The 17,744-nt window shown below is 43.6% G+C and overlaps 1 protein-coding gene across 2 annotated transcripts in view; it reads left to right on the forward strand.

Moving 5' to 3' along the window:
* The window catches only part of LOC119402466 (putative phospholipase B-like 2), a 333,446-nt gene that overhangs the window by 182,780 nt on the left and 132,922 nt on the right, over positions 1-17,744 (forward strand). The window lies entirely within an intron of this gene.

The raw sequence follows: 17,744 nt of genomic DNA on the forward strand, positions 1-17,744 counted from the left end.
AAGCACGCTGGTTTCGAAAAACGGGGGCGCGCATGCGCAGGACTTGCAGTGCGAAACCAAGTGTAATCTAGATACATTGTTAAGGGAGGCTTCATGTTCCATTAATCGGATGTTTAGACATTGACCAGTCTGGCCGATGTATGTCCTACCACAGCTGAGAGGTATTTCGTAAACCACAGCAGCTACGCATGGGCAATACGGTTTTACATGCTGTATGTCACAGGCGGCCCTATTGTTTTTCTCAGACACACGGGCGCATAGCCGCGAGAGCGTGTTAGGTGCGGAAAACACCACGGGAACATCGTGTCTGCCCACAACCTTCTTCAGGTTGTGGGCGACCTTATGAATATAGGGTATAATTTCCGGCCTTTTGTTATGCTGATTAGGTTCCGCCCTTTTTCGCATGCCTTTCAATTTCTTGAGCAAGCTCTCCGAAATAATAGTTATGACTGAGCAAGGAAAACCAGCTGATTGCAGACGCGACTCCTGATAATCAAATCTGTGGACCATCATGTGTTCGCAAGATCTGCTTAGCGCGGAATAACAATTCATTGTTATTCATCTTTACACGGTGGCGTGCACAACATGCTGGTGTGTAAATTCATCGTTACACGGTGGTGTGTAAAATCTCAGCAGCAACGTTTTCTCGTGTTGTGGCCGACTGTAAAACATGGAGTGCACTCTGAAACATGCATACCAACATTTTCTGACTTTCTAACCTTTTAGGCGTAATATATGACATGGCCTCTGAAATGAGCACAACGACATTTTGCTGGTTTTCTAGCTTTTGCAGTGCAAATTGAAAACTAACAGCCTTTTTACGTGTAGGTAACTGTCTACCCATACTGCTGGAAAGGAAGGCCTTCGGATTTTCCAACTTAGGTGGTTTGTAATGTACACAAAATACATTCTCGATCTTCAATGCCCAGGCTATTGCATGGTGTGAAATTCATTCGACCTGATTTACACAGTTGCAGCGCTGCTGTTTTTTTACTATGCAGGTACCTATGGCACTCAGACAGAGCCTAAGAATTGCATGCTTGGATTGGGACACTGCTGTAAAAATGTGAAGTGTAAATATGCTGTGCAGGAAGACAGTGCTGTGGAAATGGGCAATACTGCTATTTACTAAAGCTCTCCAGAAACCTGGAATCTGCATTTCGCATATGTCCATTCCAGGCAAAAGAAATAACTTTATTCTAATCTCTTTCTAACAGTTTGATCCATCTTGTACTTTTTTAAGTCTTCAAAAATCTGTAAAAAAGAAACAAAAGAGCGTAACACAATACAATATTTGTGCTCTTCGTGGAGAGACCTTATAACACTACCTACGATGAGACGTTTAGGCTATGGAGGTTTAAATTACAGTACTCAGGCTGTTAGTATAAAATGAGTGGCCGCAGCACAATACAGCATTGAGAGAGTAGAGTAATTTGAGACATTTATCTTCTCAGGGCACCTTTGCATGAAAGAAGAAATCAGTTATATAGAGACAGATGTCCGACTACCTTAGTCTGTGCTTTGCTTCTATCATCAGCCTAAACATATCCGCTCTTAAACAAGGCATCTCCAACTTTCCTTCTATTAACCGTTACCTAGTAGCTGCACCATCCTCAACGCCCTAGATTTAATAATTTCAGCTCCCCATGTCCTTTTTGCCACCACTACAACACTTGCTATTGCTTCGAATCCACACATTCGTCCAAAGTGACGATCTGTTTACTTTTTTTACACATAATTCGCTGTTATTCATATATTTTTCTTGGTTTCAGCAACTATATCATTCCTAGCATTTATTTCAAAGTTTATTCCGTTATGCTCCCGCCCTTTCATGTTTAATTTAATCTCAACCCCATCTTATATAGGTGAGTAGTGGTAAGATATAGCGTTTGCAAGCTTTCATCCTGACAGATATTGGAAAGCCACGACTCGAAGTACCGGCCAAGTGTATTTCACCCAATTCTTAGCTTCTTAATTATTTCACTCTTATTGGCTGGGTTAATGGTAGCTGCATGGCAGAAGCAAGTGTATTTATTTATCAGTTCTGTTCTTTCACGTCTTATGGTTAATTGATGTTCTGTTTCTTACCAGATGAACAATATTATGTTTTCTTTCAACTCCTTGTTATGCCCACCCTAGTGCTTCACTTTTACAGCGAAAGCTGTTATTAGATCACAACAAGGGCAGCTTTTGGCGCCGTAGTTGTCCGCCGCCGCTGCCGGTGTCCGTAACCACTATCGCTCGAAATAAGAAAAAAAAACGAAATAAGAAAAATTTCCAGGATGGAACGAGGTTCGAACCTGGGCCCTCTGCGTGAGAGCCCAGTATCGTACCTCAGAGCCATGTCGGTTTTTTTTTCTTTATTGCCGGTTTATTAAAGTCACACGTACATCAATAACAGACACCACTTACAGTAATAATACACATTGCTACAAGAATATGTCAATTATCTCATTAATTTTTTTCAGAGCCATGTCGCTGCTTGAAACTGCTTTGCAAGAAGACCCTATACAGACCTAATGTCGGGAAGGAACCACATTAACATATGTAATGTCGCGTGGTAGAAGAGTAAAATAACAGCCAAGCGTCACACAACGCGAATGCTGTAACCACCCTACTGAAACATTCCGTATGCCAGTCCAATAATTCCGTATGTTTCCGTAAGAACCTTACGGAAATATAAAGAACACGTATGGAAAATATACGGAAAACATATGGATTCCGCATGAAAACATATGGAATTATTGGACTGGCATATACGGAACTTTTCAGTAGGGCAGGCGTCACACAATGCGAATTGCGGAACGAGTGGGTTGTTGAATGCTTCCAACCCATTACAAAGGGCTCTGCCATAATTCTTCATCGTCATTAGCCAGGGCATTAACAAAGTGTACATAATGCCTTACAGGTGTTTAGCAGGTACCACGGTTCTGCGCAGAATGACGTAAAATTGCGTAGTGGCTGCTTCCTTACTTCACAAAAATTATGATTTATAGTGTAGTGGGTTTCTCGCAAGTGCACTTCTATTGGTTGCCAAGGAAGCCCATAAGGCTCCCATGATCCATTTCCTCAGGGTCTCAATAAAGTTAATTCCCTCTCTCTATCTCTTTCTGCCGTTAGCGTATGTTATAAAGCGTGGTGGGAGAGTGAAATAACGACCGGGCGACGTAACTAGTGGGTCATTTAAAGCTTCCAACCCATTACAAAAGGCACAGTCATAATTCTTCATCGTCATCAGCCATCACATCAAGAAACTGCACATAATGCCTTACAGATGGTACCTCGCTTCTCCGCAGAATGACGAGTAATGTGGTGGGTGCTTCCCAACTTCACAAAAATTATGCTTTGTGGCGTAGTGGGTACGTTGCTAGTGTAGTTGTATTAGTAACCACAAGAGAGTTTATAACGGGCTCTAGAAATGCCGCTTTTCGAGCTTTCGGTGTGACTGTGCTGCGCTTTCCGCGCAGGCCTGGCATTTTTTTTAAGTGCGAAGCATTTCTTTGCGAACCTCTGGCACTTTGAGCGTTTCTATCTACGTATCTATCTATCTATCTATCTATCTATCTAGCCGCCTACGTCTGGGTGCTCTCATGATCGCCTCCTTAACTTGGTGAAGACCAAAAATTTGCATGGGAGGGTAAGAGGATTTGACGATTATGATTGCCGGGTCATGACATGAATAACGTTAAAATCCTGTCGCGTACGTCGTCAAACCCTTTCCACTAGACACGTGTGGCACATGCCCGTTTACCACGGGCCGCGGTGTACGGGTATGCGCCACAGGTGATTGACAGTCTATATCTACCGAGGAACGGCGAGAACGGACATTGGTAACTTAAATGCTAGAGCGTTAAGAAAAACCAACAATGGCAGCGTTGACTCAACGAATGGAATGAATGAAAATTAGGATCCCTGCAGGAATCGAACCCAAGCATTCTGCGTGGCAATCAGCTATTCTACCACTGAACCATGCCAGGTCTATACACTGGTTTGGAAAAACAGCCTACACAGGCGTAATATCGGTGCAACATCAATTGTGGTTGTGGTGCTTGCTATCTAATTTTACAAGAAAGCAATAAACACTACATGATACTCCTACGATGTGTACTCCTACGATAAATGCATCATATCAGATTAACGTCTGTAGTTCCAGTGTTGGCTCCGCTTTGATAGCATTCTAATAAACATTACGTTTGTATTCATATGATTCAGCAAGCTATATTGAAGCATTGCTCGACCCCGGAGGGATACATTAACGAAAGTTACATGTGATATCCACATCACCGCACCGTAAATTGCACTTAGTCCGCAAGAACGACGCAGTGTCTATTTCTTACGAGGCTGGGCGATGGCCTCATGCTGACCGAGGATGATGCCAGATTGAGTGACCGCCGCTTTGTAGACTAGGCTACGTAGGCCACATACGCCCGGGTAGTCTACGAATACGACAAACACTATCCACTGATGTTGGTCCACGTAGCACTATCCAGGCATACCAGCCTCGACGGCCTATACCTCACCAACGCGAAGGGTGGCTTCAGGTTCCTACTTGTCGCCGGCTCTGACGACAGCCCATTTGTCGACGAAATGACCGAGGCATGAGGATGTAGATGCGGTCACTGACCAGGTCAAGGTGAAAAACACCGTGACGTTTCGGGACCCATACGGGTTCCTTGTTCGCACTAAGCAGGCAAGAGCCGTGTGTCGCTTTTTTATGCTAAAATGTGACGTAATGAACGGGTGTAGGTGTAGGAACCGAGGCATCCACGAATTCCAACAGCTCTACTATACGACATACTTCACTACACATGGACCCCTCGTCACCACGATCACGAACGGATCCTATAACAAGTCATGACCAGCTGCTGGTGCTCACTGATCACGGTGATGATGCCCTTGTTCAAGAACTGTCAAGAACTTCTTCCACACATGCACACGAGTTCGTGAAACGTGCGTGCGTTCTCGGGACACATATGCGGCTCTTCAACATATATATGTGTGCGTATAAAATTTAAACATATCTTTAGCGTCATTTTGTAACGTGTCGCTCAGAAAAAAAGTTACGCCACAGTCACCTACCCACCGCATGCTTCGCATAACATCGACTCCCACGGTACGTGGGATCTGCCGAATTTTTTGTTTCTCCATCATCCTCTGAAGTTGTCTCGTGGTTCAAATAATAAAACATTATCACCACAAAATTTCAAATGGCTAGAAAATTCACTAAAAATCTTCATTTAAATAACTGCAATTCCATTTCTCCGATGCCTCCTGTAAACATACAATCAATACCATTGCATATGTAGTCGCTCTATACCCGACATTTTGCTCATTGCAATTTTACCACTTTTCCAAGGAGAACTTAGCTTGGGGCACAGTCAGAATAGATATTTGGCATATTCCTCATGTACAATCTAGTTGAAAAACGATGACCCCCTATTTACATTGCATGAAGTCCACAAAACATTTTGCCTCCTAACCAGGTAACGCAGCTTCTCTCAGGTCACTGCATATCAACTACTGTCAACTTCTGATGCGTGTAATGAAATAGAAGTAGGTGGACTGACGCTAACAAGTCTGTGTGAAATTAAACTTAACAATAACAGGTCACAAGCTAATGAATCTAGAAAATCTGTCCAGATGATTCTAAAAAGACAAGGCGTGCAAACACGGACACAAGAAAGAAGTCAGGACACCACAAACGCCGACTATCACCTGTCGGCGTTTGTGGTGTCCTGACTTCTTTCTTTTTGTCCGTGTTTGCACGCCCTGTCTTTTTAGAATGAATACTTACCAACTAGCTCAGCTCTCTGTTGTTCTAAGCTTCATATCCAGATGACAAAGTAATCAATGCGACCAGCAGTAATCTTGTAGATTAAGGGAGTAACAGAGCGAACACACACCCACAAGAGGGACGACACGGACACAACAGCGCTTTTGTGTCCGTGTCGTCTCTCTTGTGGGTGTGTGTTCGCGCTGTTGCTCCCTTAATCTACAATATGAACCAACTCGCCCAAGAAGAAGTATTAATGACATCAGTAATCTAACAGTATAAAAGCCACAAGGCGAATCTACGCGAACAAACTGGCACAGGCTTACTTAGTTTATCCCTCACGGTTTCTATGTTCCTCTAAGCCAACATTTCCCCCTTTTTAACTCGAGGTCTCTTCATAGCAACACTGACCAGCAAAATAGTTATAGGCTAGGTTGTATTTGCAACGTTGTGGATCCATACAAAACTCCTGGAAAATGCACAAGCGGCATCTCCAGCAGAAGCTACTTGGGCATATAGCGAACCAAGCTGCCCAAAAAATGTGTTTAGATTTTAGGCTTATTTTTGTGCATTTAGAAAGCTAGACTTTCGCCAGAAGTTTTAGCGTGGGAAGTTAACTTGCTGTAGTAGCAGGATGGACAACTGCTATGGTCCGTTGTAAATAATACTTCTATCTCAAGAAAATGAAGTCAGGAATTGTGCGACTCACCTAAACATTCCATTCAGAATCCATGATATTTTTGTCAAACTGAAGACTTTTGGGTTTTCTTTTCTTGCTTTTTTTCTTAGCCTTGCTTCCATGGTCTCGGTTAATACCAAAAAGTGCTCTGTACCAATAGCAGGAAAAAACAATGCTAAATATTTCAGTAATGAAGTTACTCATGAGCTTGTACCTAGATTCGTAGTAATTCCCAAAATACATTCATGAAGTTATGCAGGTACTAAATGTTGAAATTTGGTGTCTCAAGGCTATCCGTAAATGTTGTTTATACAGATATTGCTCTTTCTTAGAAATCACTACCCTACCAGCAAAATTTGCTTGGCCCAAGCATGGTAAATCATCAGTGACCAAGCTGTTGATGAATGGAAAGTTATTGGAGGCCAAGCAAAATATGAGCTTGGCAGATGTGACAAGCCTACCATTGGCCAAGCAAAGGAAGTCCGTGCCTGGCAAATCATTGGAAACACCTCTTGCCATGGTTGGCACTGTAGTGGAACACCATGCAATAACCAAGCATGTTCTAGATATGGAAGCCAAGCATTTTGGCCAATGTAATTTCTGGCAGATTTTTTGTAGTTTTTTGTCTTGGATAAAATTTGATGCCCGGCTACTTTTTTTCTACATTTTTGTCTGTACTCTTCCTCCCCCCCCCCCCAGATAAGTCACAAGAGAAATATTTTTGGTGCTTCAGATTTATTTTACACTGAACATATACAAGGCAATACGCCATTTTTATATGCCTTCCTGAACTCTTGCGATTATAAAGTGTTGCTTGGGCTTCTGTTGGAGTCTTTCATCAAGGTGGCACGCCGTCTTTGCATAAGTGCACCTTCTTGATCCACAGCGAACATGAGCCACCTTTTTGTTATGTCCGAAACAGCTGTGTCAGTTGTGTTGAACGGGGTACGTCTGGCACCTGTGAATTACAAGGAGACAAAAAATCATCAGCTTCTCTTTAAAGTCATTTCTCAGGTTTTCAACAATTTTCAACACATAGCGGGAACATTTGTTGGAAGGCTAATCAGTTATGCATGATTATGAATATCAGAACACATGCACGGACAGGAAGAAGAGTTGGTTGGACAGCATGATACATATTTTTTTTTTCACTTTCAACTACAAGTTTATTAATGGAGTAGCTTGCGTAGTTATGTGAGAACCCCATCAATATGAAACAAAAGATGAAGAAAAACAACAAAAAATGTCCCACTTAATCTTCTATTCTGGCACCCTCTTCCAGAACAACATATATTCTTTGAAATTATAAAAGATCATACTTTTTTGCTGATAGCACTATGGAAGGAGCATTGGCGCATGAGCATTCTTATTATGTCCTTGTTTTCTTCCTGTACGTATGTCCTTTGATATTTATGAACGTTGCTGGGATAGTCGATGTACCACAATGTTGTAGTTGCCGTGTAGCTTCTGTTGAGTCCTGCTGCTTAGCAGTGCTGCTGTCTGTTAAACAAAGAAATTGGTTATGTGCTCTGGTTCTCGGCTCCTAAAAATAGGAACTCCAATAAAACAGAAAATCGGATGATCGAACACTGCACTGGAGAAGCATCTTGGTAGTAGTGAAACTGTTTGTTTCAATGCTGATTCTTGCTCCTGATGGCACATGCTGGCAGTATTCATGAAGGCAGCATATATAAACTCTGAAAAATTTGTGTCAGTTGGACAAGTTTCCAAACAAACATCAGTAATGCAGTATGTGCAAATATACTGGTCGTGGTGAAGCATTTTCTAAACAACTGTGACCGAAATATCACAACATGGAGAAGTCTGTATAATACTGGACCTCATAATGAAGATGTTGTCCTGCAGAGCAGGAGAGAAAACTGGAATTTGTTTTTTATTGACACTTGCCAAGGAGAAACAGCAGAACATTTGCCAGGCTTTTAAATGCTAATTTGTTCTCACAAACCCAGCTGTACTTCTGTACGACCATTTTAGATACAATGTGCTGGAGCTCTCTGTGCATGGCATCTTTAGCACTGCTGCCACCTTCTAGGGAGAAATAGCTGATCTGTAATAAAAAAAGCAATAAATAAATTATTGAGTTTATCAAAGAAATGTTACACATGTTTAAAGCTTGGAAAGAAGTCTTTATTATATTCAGAGGTTGTGGTGCGTGCCAACAGAAAGATAACCTTGCAGTGATAAAACAGCATTATTTCATCACTTGAAATATTCATTATACATTCTACGCAGTACTTGTGTGGACTGACAAAATCTATGCCTTCATGGTGGAAAATTGTGATTAAAAGTAACAAAACCCAGTAAGAATTCAGGCCTCATTCAGTTCTTGTAAACAGGCTTTTTTTAAATTTCATGAAGATTCTCTTGCACAATTGTAAGATATGTGTGTTTATGTTTGTGTAATTGATAAGTAGTCTGAGCAGTGGCACTCACTCCATGCAAGAAAACAGAACACAAAAGTTTCAAAACTTACATTGAGCTGATAGCTCATTTACAGAGGACCATACGATGCAAATCCAGAAATGCATTACAGCCAGAATACCATGGCTTACCAACACTGCGTACTTATTGAACACAGCTTTAAAACTGCGCCAATGTCTGAAATGACAGCTTTCTCAATAAATGAATTCCTGAAGTAGCAATAGCTGAAATTTCATCATGACATTATTTTAAAAGATGGACTCCACTAAAGTAGAAAAAAATGCCGAGAAATCTTATTGCGCCAAGCAGGGCGGCTGCCCGATGACCCTTTGACAAGGCACTAGATGACGTACGTAAATGAAAAAAATACACGTGTGGTTGAATTTGCAAGGCGGAAGATCCCATGACTTCCTTGCATTCAACTGCACCAGCCTTCACATCTAATTCGCCTTGGAAATATGATCACATGCACACGTTTATAATTCCTTATTAATTAATAAGGCGCTGGAATCGACTCTAGATCGCACGGCGCGTCAGCATGGCAACATGGCAACGCGAGGCGCTCCTCCAGAAGCGAACGAGAAATAGCCGCGCACGCCGACCACACTAAAGGGCATAGTATACGAAGCTCGACGCTGCTTGATACAAAGTACGGTCATACTGCATACTAAGTGGAACCTTGCATCTACCGAGATGTAGCAGCTACAGACTGCATCAGCGGCTCGGCAACTGTCTTTCGGACCGTGCAGGCGGCAACACCTCAGGTGGCAGTCCGTTCAGTTTGTCATATTGCGCATAGTTTTCACATAAAACCGTGGATCGCTCATAAAAAATTAAGGCCAATTGAAGCCATGCTCGAACACCGTACAGAACGTTTGACATATGCCCGGTTTTCGCTGGTAACATGGGAAAACTACGGCATGTGCAATCACACACATTGAAAAGAGTTAGGACTACACATGCACTACGTACGCAGCATCCGCAATTTTCGCCTCAGTGAACCTCGTCATCGAATCCCATATTGCATAGAGGGAACAAGGGCAAATAGAGAAACTGAAATTTACTCACCTTCTATTTCAACTTGAATTAGAAGCTCGTCGCTCCCCTGCACAGCACATCTCCACCTTCAACCAACGCCATGCGAACAAGGAACAAGGGCGCCGGCCGCGCCGCGCAGTCATACACGCGTGGTTGGGAGTGTATTCGGTACATGCGAATACACGCTTAAAGCCACATTAACTGCAATATTTTTGATGACTTGTGCACTATTACACAAGCGCTTAACAGCCGCTGCAGTTTGTAAATTCGCGAAAATTGCCTGTTTGGATGCACTGGTGAACTATTTTTTTTTTAGCGCACGAAGGTTGTGCACAGGCCGAACCGTGCCGCGCGCGGGAAAAGGTGCGAAATTCAAACGTCGCACTGCGTGCGAGCGCATGTACAGGTCTGGTCCTCTGGATAAAAAGAAATGAAAAATGAAGTATTCCGTAGAGCAACCAGAGCGAACTGAATTAATGACCGGAAAAAATATTAGCACGTGGCTATTCGGTAGCTGTTTGTAAGACTTCACGACAAACTGTACTAGAGAAACGGACACAACCGCTCTTCCGTCTTATTTTTTTAACCGCTTGTACATGTTCGTGCGCCACGAATTTCCACGGAGAAGAATAATACAAAGAAGTGAGTATGCTTGATGGCAAGGCACATTCCGAGAACATTGGCCAGCAACCATGGCACGTTACAGAAAAGCCCTTGGCCTCCATCTTAAATGTGGCAGATATCTTTCAAACCTTTTGTTTCATTCTAATAAGTGTTAAGAGCCAACAACTACGGGAAACACACACTTAAAAAATAAATTGGCCACTTTCGCTGCCATATCTTATCCATATTTTGCATGTAGGCCATGCCCTTTTCTATCACGCTGTCAGGGCATTGGCCAATGATAACCGAAGCCGATGGGAATCCAAGATGTGTTCAATGATCGGCCATCGGCCACTGCTGGGAGGGTAGGGGTGTGCGAATATTCGAGTTTCGAATTCGAATCGAATAGTACCTCATCGAATAATTGGATTCGACTTTCCAATAGCTAGTATTCGAAGTTTCGAATAATTCGACAGGACGAATATCTAAAACGCGACGAAGGCCAATGGTGCCACTTGGTTAGGATGGGGTGGCGAAAACTAACGCTAACGTCGTTACAGTAGGCCTTTCGTTAAAGTTTTCACCGACATCCTGGTTCAAAAGCGAGCCCATGCTGACCTTAAACGAGATTATGTCATTTCCGCACGTAGAAAAAGACATGAGAAAACTGTCAAGCCCTTCACAACTTCGTTCCCCAAACGAAGGTACGGACTTCTTGCGTAGTTCGGTCGCATGTTCCGCAAGCGTAGTAAACCGTCCTGACTTTGGCTTTGCATTGGCTTTGCATGTAAAAATTTGTTCATGGTGGGCAGTCGCCACTGCTGCACCGAACCACTCGTTCAGAAACTCCTATCGTTCCGGCACTCAGTGAAAACGCTGCTATGAAAGGGCACCCGAAGATTTTTGGGCCCGGAGCACCCATGGCGATGAAGCACATTACCGCTGTCTGATGAGCCTTATTGCGCGACCATGGGAAAAAAAACTAGCTACCGTACACCCTTGTGTTAGCCGTTAGGAGGTTAGAAGTGGCGCTGCTGACTGGAATGGCGGCTCTTCTCTCAACGTGACTGCGCGCCCATAAAAGCTGAAACAAAAGCCACTCCCGAACAAATGCGTAATAAAACTGTCTGCACGACGTAGCATCCCTGATTTTTCCTCTGTCTTGCCGTAACTAGCGGTACACATTTCGTGTAAATATACTATTCGATATTCGATTTGATATTCGATATTTTTGGCCACTATTCGGCACTATTCGATTCGAATTCGATTCGAGGTGAAATTTCACTATTCGCACACCCCTAGAAATCACCCAATCTAGCTAGCATACATGTTAACCACTAATCTTGAGTACTAGTTTCGCTGTACCAGTATTCATTTTTATGTTGCAGCAGTGGCTTAGTGATTTAAGCATCTGCCTCATATGCGGATGGTGCGAGGTTCGATCCCCAGCGCGGCTGGGCGCCCGCCAGGGATGCAATGTGTACAAGCTTCCCTTGGCCTGCTGCTCGGGATATCTGCGGCATATCTGGGAACACTTGAAAAATAGGTCTTATATGTCACCTTGTGTTGCGAAACACATCATGAGCCATTGTCCCCTTCGGCCAAAGTTGCCTTCCCGCCAAAAAATTCTTCGTCATCAGCTGCCAGCATTATACTATTGTCACATTGCTGACTAGTTGCACGCACGCTCACTGGCACGATCTACCTACTTGAATTCCGAGGGTGAAAATACCTTAACCAGAAGTGCTACAGGCTGATGGGACGTCAGATTGGTACGTTAAATGTGGGATGTCACATTGAACGTTACGTTGGGACGTTAAACCCCCGACACCCCTCAATAAAGGCATAATCGTAAATATGTAAAAAAGGCGTCTCTTTACTGCAACAGCCTATGAGATAGCATTCAGGGCATGTAGTACATATTTATACACTGATGCACCCCTGGGTATGTGGATTATGTAACTATTGTAGAGATCTGATTTTTGTATCAGTCCAAGCTGAGAATGAGCATCGAGCATGAACGAGAAAGTACAGAAGTTGGGTGCTTTAACTACGGAACACTGATTATAACTGGGAGCTTCAAAAAAGGCACTCAGGGCGAAAAGTTGGCGTTCAATGGTAAATTAATGCGCCCTGAGAGAGATCCCACGTACCGTGGTAGTCGATGTTATGCGAAGCGCGAGGCGGAAAGGTCACCGAGGCGTATCTTTTTTTACTGGCGAAACATTACGAAATGACGCTACAGATTTATATAAATATTATACGCACACATATACGTTGAACAGCCGCATATGTATTATATAATTAGTTGTTTACAGCTGGGTAACGCTGCCGACGGCAACGTGGGTATTACCAACACCAGAAGCGGTAAGCTGATATGAAGTGCTTTACTTGTCCGTTATGATGGAGAACACACGCACGTTTCACAAACCTGTGTGAAACGTGCGAGAACAAGGTCATCAACACCGGGATCAGTGCGGTCATGACTTGTTATCGGATCCGGCCGTGATCGCGGTGATGAGGTGTCCATGTGTAGTGAAGTATGAGGTATAGCACAGCTCTTGGAATTCGTGGATGCCTAGGTCATTTCGTCGACAAATTGTCTCTCGATAGAACCGGCGACATGTCGGAATCTCAAGTCATCTTTTGCGTTGGTGAGATATGGGCCGTCGAGGCTGGTAGGCCTGGATAGTGCTACGCAGACCAACATCAGTGGATGGCGCTTGTCGTATTCGTGGACTACCTGGGCGTATGAGGCCCACGTAGCCTAGTCTACAAAGCGGCTGTCAATCAGTCTGGCATATGCTCGGTGAGCGTGAGGCCATCGCCCAGCTCAAGAAATGAAGAGGACACAGCGTCGTTCTGGCAGACTAAGTGCTCTTTACGGTGCGGTGATGTGAATATCATACTTAACTTTCGTTAATGTATTCCTCAGGCAGGGTTGCCAATGGTGGCTACTTTTCGCCAAATTGGCGGATTTGAGAGGCCTGTGGCGACTTAAATATATAAATGGCGACATGGCGAATTTTTGGCGATTTTCGACTTAGGTCTCCACTTAGGTATGCATCCTAAGCTCAGTGTCTTCCCAACGAATGAGCGGCAACATTCTCTGTATTTTTCTTGGTTTTAGGCCCACGAGTAGAATGTGCACATTACGAGTCATTCGGTATGTCCGTCCTGTAACTCGTGCGTATCTCCAATTCATCTAGATGCAGGAGGTACTTGAACGTCCCCCAGCGACATTCAAGCGAAATGCAAGTCAGCGGACTGTCTTGCAAACCGCGAGGGGGCAGTGTTTGACTATAAGTTAATGGCTTTAGGTGTTTTAAGCTTCTCTAAAGTTTCGTTTCTGAAGGGGCTAGACGACGGGTTGGCCGCGTGTTCCGACCACTTGTTCCGCCAAAGTTCGAACTGTTCTGTATAGCTTGGCGACTTATTTGTTGTTGCGATACCCAGAATTCAGCTCGTAAAGACAATTTTGGAATAGCGAAGAGAGGCGGATACGCGACTATTTGTGCAACAAAATTTTTTATTGAGGCATTTTCCACTGTTCTCGGTGAACGTGTGCGATGAAAACAATTGGTATATAACATTTTACATTGTCTACCTGTTCATTAATAACGCATCGGATTGACGCGTGTAGATATCAGTGACTATAAGAGAAGGTCGGTGTCGTCCGGTATCATATTAGTTCACACTGAAAAGGTGTAAGACTCACTATTGTTCGGTTCCTGTAAGAATTCTGTCGTGTTACCTTCAATAAACCTTTTAATCCTTTTATTCCATATGATGGTACGTAAAGCTGTCTACAAACAACGCGTTCACGGTTTTCGCCCAAGGTTTACCACACTTTTACCTTTGAAACGAGCGGACAGGGATGGAAGGAGCGTTTCATTCATTCACCCTTGCGCCGCCACGCACATCTTGCGTCTAGTCGAAGAAGCAGCACCAATAACTCCCATGGTGAAGCGGGCGACGCGACTGGCATTGAGAAACGTCAATAAAATTTAAGGGTCTTGGATGGTACTGTATTCTACGGGGCTATACGCGAGTGGAAATTTTTATTACTAGGTACACCGCCCATATCTAAATGGCGACTTTTTTGGCGAAATTTGTAAAAGAAATGGCTACTTTTGGCGACTTTTTGCTCGTCGTTTGGCGACCTTTACTCGAAAGTCAGTGGCAACCCTGTCCTCAGGGGTCGAGCAATGCTTCAATATAGCTTACTGAATCATAAGAATAGAAATGTAATGTTTATTAGGCTGCTATAAAAGCAGAGTCAACACTGGAATCAAAGACGTTAATCTGATATGACGCGTGTATCGTAGGAGAACAGATCGTAGGAATATCATATAATGTTATTTGCTTGCTTGTAAAATTAGATAGCAAGCACCACAACCACAATTGACGTTGCACCGATATTACGCCTGCATAGGCTGTCTTTCCAAAGCAGTTTAGAGACCTGGCGTGGCTCTGTGATAGGATACCTGATTGCCACGCAGAATGCTTGGGTTCGATTCCTGCTGGGATCCCAATTTCCATTCTTTCCATTCGTCGGGTCAACGCTGCCGATTTCGGTTTTTCTTAACGCCCTCGCATTTAAATCACCAATGTCTGTTCTCACTGTTATAAACTGCAAACTGTCAATCACCTGTGGCGCATACCCGTACACAGGGCCCCGTAGTAAGCGGGTATGTGCCATACGTGTTTGGAGGAAAGGGTTTGACGACGTACGCGACAGGATTTTAACGTTATTCATGTCATGACCCGACAGTCATATTCGTGAAATCCTCTTAACCCCCCATGCCAATTTTGGTCCACACCAAACTAAAGAGGCGATCATGAGAGCACCCAGACGTAGGCGGCTAGATAGATAGATAGATAGATAGATAGATAGATAGATAGATAGATAGATAGATAGATAGATAGATAGATAGATAGATACGTAGATAGATAGATAGATAGATAGATACGTAGATAGAAACGCTCAAAGTGCCAGAGGTTCGCTAAGAAATGCTTCGCATTTAAAATGGAGTTTTTGTAAACTAGAAAAGTCAACCGTGTAGTGCAAGCGCCACCATTACCGGTAATCTCACAGGTGCACCGCAATAATTTTGGGTGTGGATCGCTAGGTAGGAAGAGCCCTAGGTAGGAAGCCTGTCACAATGCAACAACCTATTGTAGATGAAGGAGGAAATTAATTAGAAAGATACGAAGTGCTAGGTTACATCCCAAAGGTACAGCCTTCGTACAAAGGGATCGTCCAAGGGATTTCCCCTATGTGAGTAAAAGCATGAACACCGAAGTATGATCAGGCGGGGTCACTAAAGCGCCAAGAAATACCGAGGGTAATCGAAAACAAGTACCTCGGAGTACGGGTAAATGAGGGTGCTAGGTACAGATCAAATCACACTTCTCTAGAGCGCCCAGCCGACTGGGCTAGCCAACTAGCCCAACAGTCTGTTCTGGTATGACGGAGAGAGACACCGTGGAAGAGCTACTAAAATTTCAGCTTCAAAAAGGCTGAAGGAAAAATTCCAGAGCCGACTGCCCCGGTTTTAGATGGGGTTCTCGTCAGCCTCATTAACCAACTAGGACATAACACTAAGAAGCACTTTATAAAGCTGTAGAAACATGCTTACAGGACAAGCAAATACCGGACAGTTGGCGAAAAAGTAGAATGAACCTAATCTATAAAGGCAAGGGAGAAAAGGATAAGATTCGCTCGTACAGACCACTAAACATTACATCGGTACTGTACAGGTTGGCGATGGAGGCAGTAAAAATAAAAATAGAAACGTGGGCAGAATATAACGCTATTTTAGGGAAACTTCAGAATGGTTTTCGAATCGACAGGCAGTTAGACGATAACCTGCATGTTCCAACTCAGTGTATAGAAATAACTAAAATAGAAAACAGGCCCTTGTACGTGGCTTTTCTAGACATCACTAGGGCGTAGGACAACGTTAATCAGGAAATTTCGTGGAATTTCGTGGATATATATACAGCTTTTCAGGGAGATATACCGAGAAAATACAGTTTGCATAGAATGGGAAGGAATGAGTAGCAAGGAGAACGTTGATATTAGCAAGGGGCTCATACAGGATTGTCCTTTGTCCCCGCTGTTATTCATGCTGTACATGGTTAGTATGGAAACAGCGTTATAAGGTAGCAACATTGCTTTTATTCTGTCACACAAACAGGGCGGCGTCATGATTGAGCAAAAGCTTCCTGGTTTATTTTATGCGAAAGATATTGTCTTATTTGCGGACAGTAGAGATGATATACAGCGGCTGGCGGATATATGTGGAAGGGAAGGGAAGGGAAGGGAGGGATTTAGTGTAACAAAATGTTGATTTATGGTATTCAATGGTCCCAATGATCAGGCTCTATATATATATATGTATATATATATATATATATATATATATATATATATATATATATATATATATATATATATATATGTATATGTGTGTGTGTGTGTGTGTGTGTGTGTGTGTGTGTGTGTGTGTGTGTGTGTGTGTGTGTGTGTGTGTGGAAGGGGGGGGGAGGCGTGTTATTCTGGAGAGTTGCTTGTTGGGCAAGTTGGTACATACTTAGTTAACTGCAAAAGAAGCCACAAAACGTCGAACACGGAAAAAGCAGAGCGGCAGAAAACAGAGATAGAGCGTGCATACGTAGTGTGAGTGCGGACGCCGAGGGACATACCCCCGAGCAAAAGATGCCTTCGCATCTAACGATCCTATGGATAGCCAATTTATCGATAGGTTTGCATCACTAGCTGCCACACACTGCGAGAACGCCCGAGAATCAGAGCCTCTGAAGAACGGCGACGAGAGCACAGCCGGGAGTGAGCTTCGCTGGCCTTGACAGAGTGGAATGCTGTCGAGTTTTTAGGCGAAGCTCTTATCTCACAGATCTTGGAGGCGTCGCATGTGAGAAACCCTGCGCCGGTGAGCGTACTGAAATGCGGCCCCCGAAGGTGCGCCTGTCACCTGCGAATTTGCAGGCGTCGTTTTCTAATAAATGATGCTTCTCCCGATAGTGAGCTTGTAGGCAATCAGCCGCTTCTGATATTGCAATCTGATCTTTTACCGAGGTGAATTGTCATTTTCACGTTGCCACATTTCATTGTTGCGAGGATATAAACGCATGGCAGTCGTTGTTCCCTGTAGAAACTGAAGTGTTGCGCTGTTGAGCACGTGG

This window comes from Rhipicephalus sanguineus, chromosome 8 (assembly GCF_013339695.2).
Source record: "Rhipicephalus sanguineus isolate Rsan-2018 chromosome 8, BIME_Rsan_1.4, whole genome shotgun sequence".
Classification (NCBI taxonomy): Eukaryota; Metazoa; Arthropoda; class Arachnida; order Ixodida; family Ixodidae; genus Rhipicephalus; species Rhipicephalus sanguineus.